At 41.6% G+C, this 11,019-nt stretch overlaps 1 long non-coding RNA gene across 1 annotated transcript; it reads left to right on the forward strand.

Annotated features, from left to right (window-relative positions):
* Positions 1–778: 778 nt before the first annotated feature.
* LOC109951380 (uncharacterized) lies at positions 779–2,427 on the forward strand. The gene is made up of 3 exons (XR_002273598.1): positions 779–1,579; positions 1,757–2,111; positions 2,190–2,427. It is a non-coding gene; the product is annotated as an uncharacterized LOC109951380 (long non-coding RNA).
* Positions 2,428–11,019: the final 8,592 nt, after the last annotated feature.

The raw sequence follows: 11,019 nt of genomic DNA on the forward strand, positions 1-11,019 counted from the left end.
AAGTTTGTTTCCCCACTGATTTTGCCTAATGTTGACTTGGAACTTTGCAGTGTCCATTCTGCACAGTGACTAATTTTACTTTTTGTAATTTAGGTATATTTTCGTTGCTAATGATGTTGCTTAGCACTATTATTTAAGCAACATTTTGAATGCACCTGTAACAGGGCATCTTGGTCAAAAGACGCTGACCGGTTTGGACCTCACCGGGTCTTCATCAGCACCGAAACTTAAATTGTTTGCACCAGTATGTTTCCATCCTGATGAAGACCCGGTGAGGTCCAAACCGGCTGGCATTTTTATTGAGCTGCATGATTAATTTTAAATAAAAAAGACATTTACATTAATGGGTCATGTAAAACTAGACTAGTTCTTTCATCTACAAGACTACACATCCAACAAGGAAAGAGTTACAAGTCAACTAAGAGGTTTCTCCTAGATTGAAGCAGGTTTCACAATTAGTCTGACAACTACAGGCTCAAACAAAGCTAAAGAGTACTGGATGGCTAACGCTACCCTTAAATTTTCTTCCTAGCAGAGGTTTGTCAAGGTCCTACATTAGCATTGGGCTAGAGCTAGATAAAGTATCCCATCTGGAATGGAAAACAAATTTGTTAACAGCGAAGCACCTGCACGCTGCCTACACACAGAACACAACACATGAAATGTTTACTGTGACTTTCTAATGTGACCCACCTGAGTAGCACAACAGCTCATGCTGTCCTCCATCTTGAATCTCCATTATAGCCAAACTTGCAGAACCACCACTGGAGATTAACTTGAAGAACCCAGCTTCTAGTGATGGTCCTCTGACACCCAAGGCTCCGACACATGCACAGTAACTCATGAAGCAATTGTATCGAACCACTGTACCAAGGCGTGTTTTGGTCACATGACTAGTGACATTTAAATCACTTGAGTGATGTCTGATGCACCCAACTGCGAATCAGCTGATTGGTTCAGTTTGTCATGTGAATCACTTTGTGGGATCAAGTGTGTTCAGATAGGATATCCCTATTTAGTGGCAAAGCTGGATGCCACATACACTCTACCAACAAGGAAGGCCCTGAGGAACATGGTGGTAGCAAAGTATGAGGAGGAGAGGGAGAAGGCCAAAGCTGAAATCCAGGATTTTCCTAGAACCCACATTGCAGCCGAAATAAGTCACTGATGGCAGAGTGGGGCCTCAAACAGAATTCGATGCATTGTGACCGATTCAGCTAGCAGTATGATGCTACAGCCATGCCTTGAACTTGAGGCATTCTAAATGTATTGCACACTGCCTGAATCTTGTCAAGAACTCCATTGAAGCCACTCCTGTCCTTGATGAAATTGGAGCCATGAGCAGGAGGATGGTGACTTATTTCAGAACAAGTACAACTGCAAAAGAGAAGCTGAGCCAAATGCAGCAGCAACTGGGCTGCAACGTGAAGCTCAAACTGGAGGTGGACACACGGTGGAACAGCACCCTGGAAATGCTTCAACGCCTCTGAGGAAAGAGATGCAGGGGCAGCAGATCTAGCTTCACTCAACACAGACCGGACTCATCTGACCAGCCAACAATATGAAAGAATGCATCAAGGTATGGAACAGAAGACCAGAGATAAAAATCATTGTAGAATCCAAACTGTCTAGATTTATTTCATAGTCATTGCAGAAGGGTTTACTCGCTTGGCACATCATGCTTGACTGCACAATGAAATAAAGTTCACCACACAGTTTAAGCATTCAGACAATATGCATTTTCCTGTCACTTCAGCTGCTGGCTGCATTCCAGGTGGCAACTGTGGAGCTGTCGGAGGAGAAGAGTGTCGGCATCAAAGGTCATCCCCCTCTACCGTGTGTTGTGACATACTGTACAACAAAACAATTATATCCACAACTTGCCACCCCCACGGCACATCACCTGGCACATAACTTGTTCAGATGCTTGGGAGACAGAATGCAAGAAAAGGAAAGAGTTCACTGGCAGTCGCTACACTCTTGGATCCATGCTTAAAGACCTGATCTGATAACAGAATGTACAAAAATAATCAACATAAACAATGCCCAGCAGCAGCCATCCACTTCACAAGCACCACCTCAGCCTCATGCACCAGCAGCAGCCTCCACAGGTATTTCATTTTTATTTTATTCTGAATAAGGCATGACTAGTGACATTTTTGGTGATGATGATTTTCAATATTTTTCAGGTGTTGACCTGTGGAGACTTTTGGATCAAGATGCACACAGAGCCAGGCACATGCAAAGCACCACTGCTAATGCAATTGTGGAAGTGAACCAATACCTGGCTGATCCTCCCCTGGAAAGAACTGATGACCTCTTCACATACTGGGCAACCCATAAAACTGTTTACCAAAACCTCTATGAATTAGCCAAGCATTTCTTGTGTACCCCATCTATAAAAAAATTAGCCAAGCATTTCTTGTATACCCCAGCCTCATCTGTGCCATGTGAACTGTGTGTTCTGTTTTTTTTTTTTTGTCTAAATCTGTAGAGCACATCTCATGAATGTAGCAGCACCATTTAATGTTTCATAACAAAATATAAGTGAGGAGCATATAGGGTTACACTTGGACATGCCAAATAAGACACATCGTCTTCAACATGAGTCCATGTTTATTTTATATTTTGTCAAACCATATAACCATGTAGTGTAGTTGAACAGAAATGTGCATGGCGAATCAAATCCTCGAGCACTGGGTCATTGAGGCCTCGAGTAATGAACTATTTTTGTGAATACTGTCGAAGCTTCAACAAAGCCTCGATCACCCATCATTACCAGCTACTGCCTGACTGGGCAATTTGACTCTGCTCTGTGATTGGACTGTCACTGTCCAATCAGATTCAGGTGTGATTCCCACTAAACCTCAGTACTCCAAAACTGAATTGTATATGCAATTTGCTACTTTCTGCCTGTACACAGATGTTCACAAATGCGCTTGTTTTCACACACATACACACGTTGGTCTGCCTTCAAAATATGTTAGATGTCAGTAAAAATTAATTGTTCTTTTAGAATTTTAAGACATTTAATTTCTTCCTCTCACTTTGGGATTAAGCCTTCCACTGTTTTAGGAATGCTGTCAAACTCTCACCTTCTTCAGTTAATGAAGTTTCCAAATTCCGTTTTTCATTTCATCTTCCATAAGTATTCAGCAGTATTCAGCCTTCAGCGATTTCAGCATTTGCAGGTCAATTCTTCAGCAATCAGCATCCACACGCATTTTCTTCAGGAAATGCATTTGTGTAGTTATATTGTTTATCCTGCTGAGGGCTGGAGCCAATCCCAGCTGACACTGGGCGAGAGGTGGGATCCACCCTGGACAGGTCATCAGTCTATCACAGGGCTGATGTGTAGACAACCAACCACTCACACTCACTCCTACTGGCAGTTTAGATTCACCAGTCAGCCTAAGCTGCATGTCTTTGGACTGTGGGAGGAAGCCGGAGTACCTGGAGAGAACCCACAGGAAGAACATACAAACTCCACACAAAGTTCAGCCTAAGCTTGAATCCTGAACCTTTTTGCTGTGAGGTGACCGCTCTAACCACTGCTCCACCACACTGCCCAAGCAAATGTAGTAGCAGAGAATAAAAAAGTTACTTTCTGAACTTTGACACAATTAAAATGAGTAATCATTAAGGCGCTACAGCAGCTGGTGGTAGAGTGCCGTGCACACCCAAGGCAAGGCAAGACTGGGGAATAGCCACAATGAAAAGGCAACGCTTCAAGGAGGGCACTCATTCTTCTCATATTTGCCTTTGCCCTCACTTCAAAGTGCCCCAACTAGCTGTGTAGGGGTGAAACGAAAAGGCAGACGAGCTAAAAAGGAGAAGGTGGTGGGTTGAAGCTGCAGTGGTAGGTGTCTGCTGTGAGGAAGAACAGACCAAAAATATTCCACCTAATTAAAGACTGCCATTATTATAAAGCAGTGTCTCACTGAATATTAACTGATTAGGATGTTGCAATGCAAATACTCCATACATGATCATGACAGAAATATATTTCAACTCCACAAACAGAGTACACAGACGAGACATGAATAGAAAGAGCAGTCTGACATTGAAATCCCTCAGTGAAAAATGAAGATGTGACTGTTCAACCATGTAAAGGAGTTCTTCATTTTCAGCAAAGGTTTCTCTTACTTAACTATGACTGAAAATTTAGACTAACTTGAAGAAAATCTGGGGGTAATCCAGATAAGAGGGTCTTCAGAGTATAAAACGTGATTGTACTATGTTTCAAGTTATTCAGATAGCACAAATGATGCAGTCCTTGGGAAAATCAGTGTGGGGGTCTCATTGTACATTGTTACCGACCATAGTCCAGTGATTGGACTCACAGTGTAGACAGTGATATGCCATGTGCCTTAACCCTCAGAATGTCACTACCATTTTCAAAGTTTACTGAAGTCAGAAATGTTTAAATCCCAGTGGCTTTAATTAAATATATAGTATTATGAAGTAATTATATCATAACAGCATAACAGAATTGCCAGCACTGCTGTCATCTCTCTGGACTGCTGTGTGTTGTAAATGTGTTTGTGTGATGAAAAAAAATAGTGTGCTTTCTTCTCCTGAGAGGAATCCAGAGGGATGCCATGAAGACAGTTAGAAGGCTGATACAGCACAAGATTAATCCCCATGGCTTAAGGTCGACATTTTCAACAATCAAATATGGGTGCAGTGTTTAGGTGTCCACATATTTTTGGCCTGTTTTTATACTTGATAATATATATAAAAATGTTGGGAATTGTGGTGCAGTTCGTTTTATAACTGACTTCAACTTAGTGTGTAACAATATTTGTATGAAAAGGTACTACTATCTAATTGGTCCAAAACAGTTGGGGAGGAGCCGTGGTTTAGACTTAACTCTCCCGTTATTGATCCTTCAGTCCGTCCGTCCTCTCTGCTCCAATCATCGTGGACAGCGCCCTAGAAAGGAGGAATACCTGTACTACTTTAATTCCTACATACACACTCACGTCTTCCTTTGTTTTCACTTAATTAAAACTGTTTTACCTGGGTGTGTGTGTGCATAACTGTTCTCCCTTTGAAGCTCTCTCATCTACGTCTAATCTATTTTAATAAACTTGGAGCCTTACCGTACCAAGACTCCTTTGGGTCCACCAGTCCAGAGGAGCGATACGTAACTATGAGCTCCCTTAGCTACAGCCATAAATCTAATGAAATTCAGTAATTTAGTGGACAAGACTTATGATGTTGCATTAGTGTTTCTGTGACTCACACAGCAGATATTTGACCAGTAGTTAAGTGAACTCATAAAGTGATATTCATAATTATATAAGCATATCTGTGACATATAAGTATGTAAACTTATGTGTGTTATAAAATAAAACCATTCTTAAGTGCATAAAATAAAAATCACCCTAACAGAATACAGTAGTAAAATGTGTACTGGCTGTGATATTTCCTTGCCTTAACCACCCTGAACAGATATAGGAGATGTAAAATAAGATTTTGGATTGTTGAAAAAAAAATTATTTAATTAAAAATTAAATTGCTTTTCTAAGTGGCCATGACTGTCTTTCTGCCCAACAGTCCAATCTTCCAATTTTCTATGGATTTTTAATATGAAAACTTGAGCTGGTAAGTGTTACAAGGAGGAATTAAGCAAACACATTTAGGTGTGTTGAGTGTCTGTGTGAACTTGTATGATTCCCAGTGGGCAATGGGTAACCTTCAGAACATCCATAAGTTCTATGGCGAACAGAGTTCAGTTGAATATTGGCCAGCGCTGCTCTGCCTTCTGTCAGTTTCTCTGATGTCCCATTTCACAACCAATGATTTGCTTGACTGGTTCAGCAATCCACTCCTTCATCTACACACAGTCACTGGCACTCATTTACAGCAGCTGGAGGCTAGATGCACTGGCGGAACATGTTGACTTCAGAGCCGCCCGAAATATTAGTTTCACCTGAAGTCAAATTATCCACCAAAGTGTGAAACTGATTGTAAAAGACACTCCTGTTGGAAAGGTACACTGTTTAGGGAGAACATTCTCTCCTGTTCGTGCAGTTCAAACCTATTCTGTCCTGAATGATTTTAAGTGTATTTTGTAATAGCACATTGTCGTGGCAAGAGTGAGATACCAACTAAATTAATTCAGACAAACCATTACAATTTAAATGATCATTTATTACAATTATTCTAAATAGAGTAGCATCTAACAGATAATCTTGTAGTTAGGGAACAGAGAACAGAGGACAGAGACTCTCCTCCTGCAATGAAATAGATAAAGCCTAAATTGGTCGGAGCATCAGTCAGTCAGGTCAGGTCCTTTGTCATCAGTCCTGAGTCAGTCAGCCCCAGTCAGTCGTCTTCTCCCCATCCGGCTGGGTCCCCCAAAAGGGTACCTCTCTATCCCCTGGCTCCCTCAGGCTCACTTCTCTTTATCAGCTCAGCCACTAGCTCCTTCTCAACAGCTGGACTCTGTCCATCTTGACGTCTACCAGGGCCCCCCTTCTCACTCCATTCCGGGAAGACAGGAAGGTTGACTCCCAATATTCTGACACACAGGGTTCATCTCTGACCATACTAGGCCTTAACTAGGATTCTAAGTATTAATTATATAACCACTTACATAAGCCCATTGTCCACCTCACATGAACTTAATAAACCCATAATCACTCAGCTCTCCCTTACACGAGCTAGTACCAAATAAGGTCTATATTGAGCTACATACTGTTCCATTACATATTTCCTCTGGAATAGGGTTTATTTTTTCCCACTACAACATATACATTTTTGAGTTAAGAACTGCACCCAACCTATTGACAGGCTTTTATTAGAAGCTGGGTCCACATCTTAGAAATTTATTTTCTGGTTAAAACCAAAATTAATATGCAATAAAGTGCTGAAAAATAGGGTCTGTTACTTTGTGAGCAAACTTAATGATTTCCTTGCACTAGTCATAATTTTATGTGATGACAGCTGTAGAGGTGTCTGCTCACGGTGCCATAGAACAAGGCTAGGATAGCTGCCAGGCAAAACTGCCCCCCAGAAAGCCTTTAACAGGAACCTCAGCAGGCACAGGGGGATAGAAAGGCATAGTGGGCTAGATTAACAGTAAGGGCATCCAGAACTACACCCACATAGGCCTTTAGAAATTCTTCAGTTGAGCTCAGGGCTAAGTGCAAATCAGTACACTCTTCCTGGAAGCAGCGTGTGCTAGCTGCCTAGTAGCCATGCACGTAACCCCTTGCTAATTAAGTGGCTTCTAACATGATGGCTCAGTCCCAATGTCCTCCCTAAGGTCTCAAGCCCTGAACCCTCAAAGACTCACCTGTAAGTGACTGAGTGCAAGAGTCTGCTTAGGTCTGGAAACTGTATAAGTAGCAATGGGACAGGACTTTGTGACTTAGGGCCCTATCTTGCAACAAACGCACTGTGTGCGGTGCAGGTGGCACATCTGTATTTCCTAATTTCCTACCTGCACAATTACTGTTTTCATGGCATACGCATCACATTGCCTTTTTTTTTTACCAGTTTAGATACTTTAAAATGCTGCTAATTGTGATTCCAACATTATAGGAGTGCAATGTTAAATAAGTGGAGTATTCTTTTATGATTACAGATCAAAATCAAAAATATATTGCTGGGAGGCTCCAGCCCACCCGCAGCCCTATTTAGGAATAAATGGTATAGATAATGGATGGTTGGATATATTGCTGGGAAGAGAGTATCCTAACATTAAGATCAATCTAAATGCACTGAATTGACACTATGTTATGGTTTAGTCCCACTCACCAGGGGGGTGAGGGACAACTGAGGTTGGACTCAAGATTGCTGACCCAGGTGCTAGTTAAAAAAAGGAGGTTTAATGGTGGGAAATGCACAGCAACAACAAAACGTATCAGAGTCCATGTACAGAAACCAGCAAAGTAGGGCAGAGATGGTGGAGGAGACCAGGACAACCAGGGGAGTAGACAAGCTAACGGCAAAAACCAGGAGAGTGGGAGGATCAGGACGGACAGGTCTAAGAATAGACGACTAACCAGGAGGAGTGGCGAATGAAAAGGGAAATCCACAGCACAGGGACTGTCAGCATTGAATGTCCAGAAACGTATAACACAAAATGAATAACCAACATACAAAATGAGATCCACAGCACAGGAACTGTCAGCGTGGAAAACAAAATGACGTATAATACATACCACAAAAATAGGTCTGTTACGGGGTATGCAAGTTACGTAAGGTAAGTAAGGTAATGCTCCAGCGACGACGGAGCGTCTGCCAGAGGTACATTATTGTTCAAAATAATAGCAGTACAATGTGACTAACCAGAATAATGCAGGTTTTTAGTATATTTTTTATTGCTACATGGCAAACAAGTTACCAGTAGGTGCAGTAGATTCTCAGAAAGCAAACAAGACCCAGCATTCATGATATGCACGCTCTTAAGGCTGTGCAATTGGGCAATTAGTTGAAAGGGGTGTGTTCAAAAAAATAGCAGTGTCTGCCGTTGACTGTACAAACACAAAACTATGTTGTACAAACGTTTTTGTTTCTAGGATTTAGCAATCCTGTGAATCACTAAACTAATATTTAGTTGTATGACCACAGTTTGTTATAACTGCTTCACATCTGTGTGGCATGGAGTCAACCAACTTGTGGCACCTTTCAGCTGTTATTACACTCCATGATTCTTTAACAACATTCCACAATTCATTTACATTTCTTGGTTTTGCTTCAGAAACAGCATTTTTGATATCACCCCACAAGTTCTCGATTGGATTAAGGTCCGGGGATTGGGCTGGCCACTCCATAACATTAATTTTGTTGGTTTGGAACCAAGACTTTGCTCGTTTACTAGTGTGTTTGGGGTCATTGTCTTGTTGAAACAACCATTTCAAGGGCATGTCCTCTTCAGCATAAGGCAACATGACCTCTTCAAGTATTTTGACATATGCAAACTGATCCATGATCCCTGGTATGCGATAAATAGGCCCAACACCATAGTAGGAGAAACATGCCCATATCATGATGCTTGCACCACCATGCTTCACTGTCTTCACTGTGGCTTGAATTCAGAGTTTGGGGGTCATCTCACAAACTGTCTGTGGCCCTTGGACCCAAAAAGAACAATTTTACTCTCATCAGTCCACAAAATGTTCCTCCATTTCTCTTTAGGCCAGTTGATGTGTTCTTTGGCAAATTGTAACCTCTTCTGCACGTGCCTTTTTTTTAACAGAGGGACTTTGCGGGGGATTCTTGAAAATAGATTAGCTTCACACAGACGTCTTCTAACTGTCACAGTACTTACAGGTAACTCCAGACTGTCTTTGATCATCCTGGAGCTGATCATTGGCTGGGCCTTTGCCATTCTGGTTATTCTTCGATCCATTTTGATGGTTGTCTTCCGTTTTCTTCCACGTCTCTCTGGTTTTGCTCTCCATTTTAAGGCATTGGAGATCATTTTAGCTGAACAGCCTATAATTTTTTGCACCTCTTTATAGGTTTTCCCCTCTCCAATCAACTTTTTAATCAAAGTACGCTGTTCTTCTGAACAATGTCTTGAACGACCCATTTTCCTCAGGCTTTCAAATGCATGTTCAACAAGTGCTGGCTTCATCCTTAAATAGGGGCCACCTGATTCACACCTGTTATTTCACAAAATTGATGACCTCACTGATTGAATGCCACACTGCTATTTTTTTAACACACCCCTTTCAACTAATTGCCCAATTGCACAGCCTTAAGAGCGTGCATATCATGAATGCTGGGTCTTGTTTGCTTTCTGAGAATCTACTGCACCTACTGGTAACTTGTTTGCCATGTAGCAATAAAAAATATACTAAAAACCTGGATTATTCTGGTTAGTCACATTGTACTGCTATTATTTTGAACAATACTGTATAAATAAGGAGGCAGATAATCAGCGGGATGCACCCCAGCTGTGCGCACCGACAAACAAGTTGCTAATTACCAAATGCAACACAGCTGAGGTGCAGATCCCGCAGCTCAAGAGAACAGAGGAGAGAAAGGCGGACAGAGAGGCAGGTCGCGCCAAGTGGACCTAACACACTAGGTTTTATGCAATAAAATGAAGTAGATGTTCTATCAGGAAACAGGGTTTTATTTCAGCATGTTTTTAAAACATTTAGCAAGTATTAAAACAATTACACTGAAACAGTAAACCAGACAGTGAAAGGCTGTTCACTGTTGACCACTGTCACTGTCACACCACTGGCTTTCTGACATCCTCCTCTGTCTGGCAGCCGTGCAGGATAGGCTGTAAGGAATGAAGAGGTCATTCTACTGTATGTCCTTAAAACCAGAAACTCCACTACTAAATAGGAAAATGGGAGAAGTTAGGCTATCAGCAAAGCTTTCAAAGACAGCTCAGTGCTTTCTTTTTATGACATGCATTTATTTTCAATAAATGTTTGTCATTTTACAGCCTCTCTCAGGATATCCATAAGCTATGCAAAAATACTGAAAGGATTACTGCTTGTTTCATCTAACTCTGTCTGTTGATCTGCATGTATACACTGACACTCTCATACTCGAACCTGTCGACCTGAGTTGTTCTTTTTTATCCAGTTAAATCCTGTTTCCAACTTGAATCCAACAAAGATCTCTCACCTTAAATGTTTAAAAAAAAAAAAACAACTTGTTATGTAGGGGGAAAGCCTGCACATGCTAGAGCAGGTTTCATTTGTAGCTTTACAATTGCTGCTTCATTAGAGGGATGTCTTGGTTGGCATTTGCATGCTAAATTCTCCTTAAATGGCCAAGCACTGTCACATTGCTGTGACTCCTAAATCAATGAATGGATTTCTTGTGGTAGCAGCTGCCAGGTTTGTCCCAGGCCAGGGGGAGGCATTGTCTCCTTGGGTCCTTCTAATGAGGCCCACATGAATTAACATGGATGAGAATTTACTTATTCTGGTTTTCTCTCTTTGTCAGTCTTTCCCATCCATCCATTTTCCTCCGCTTATGTGGAACCAGGTCGCGGGGGCAGCAGTCTAAGCAAAGATGCCCAGACTTCCCTCT

This window comes from Monopterus albus, unplaced genomic scaffold (genome assembly GCF_001952655.1).
Source record: "Monopterus albus unplaced genomic scaffold, M_albus_1.0 scaffold382.1, whole genome shotgun sequence".
NCBI classification, from domain to species: domain Eukaryota; kingdom Metazoa; phylum Chordata; class Actinopteri; order Synbranchiformes; family Synbranchidae; genus Monopterus; species Monopterus albus.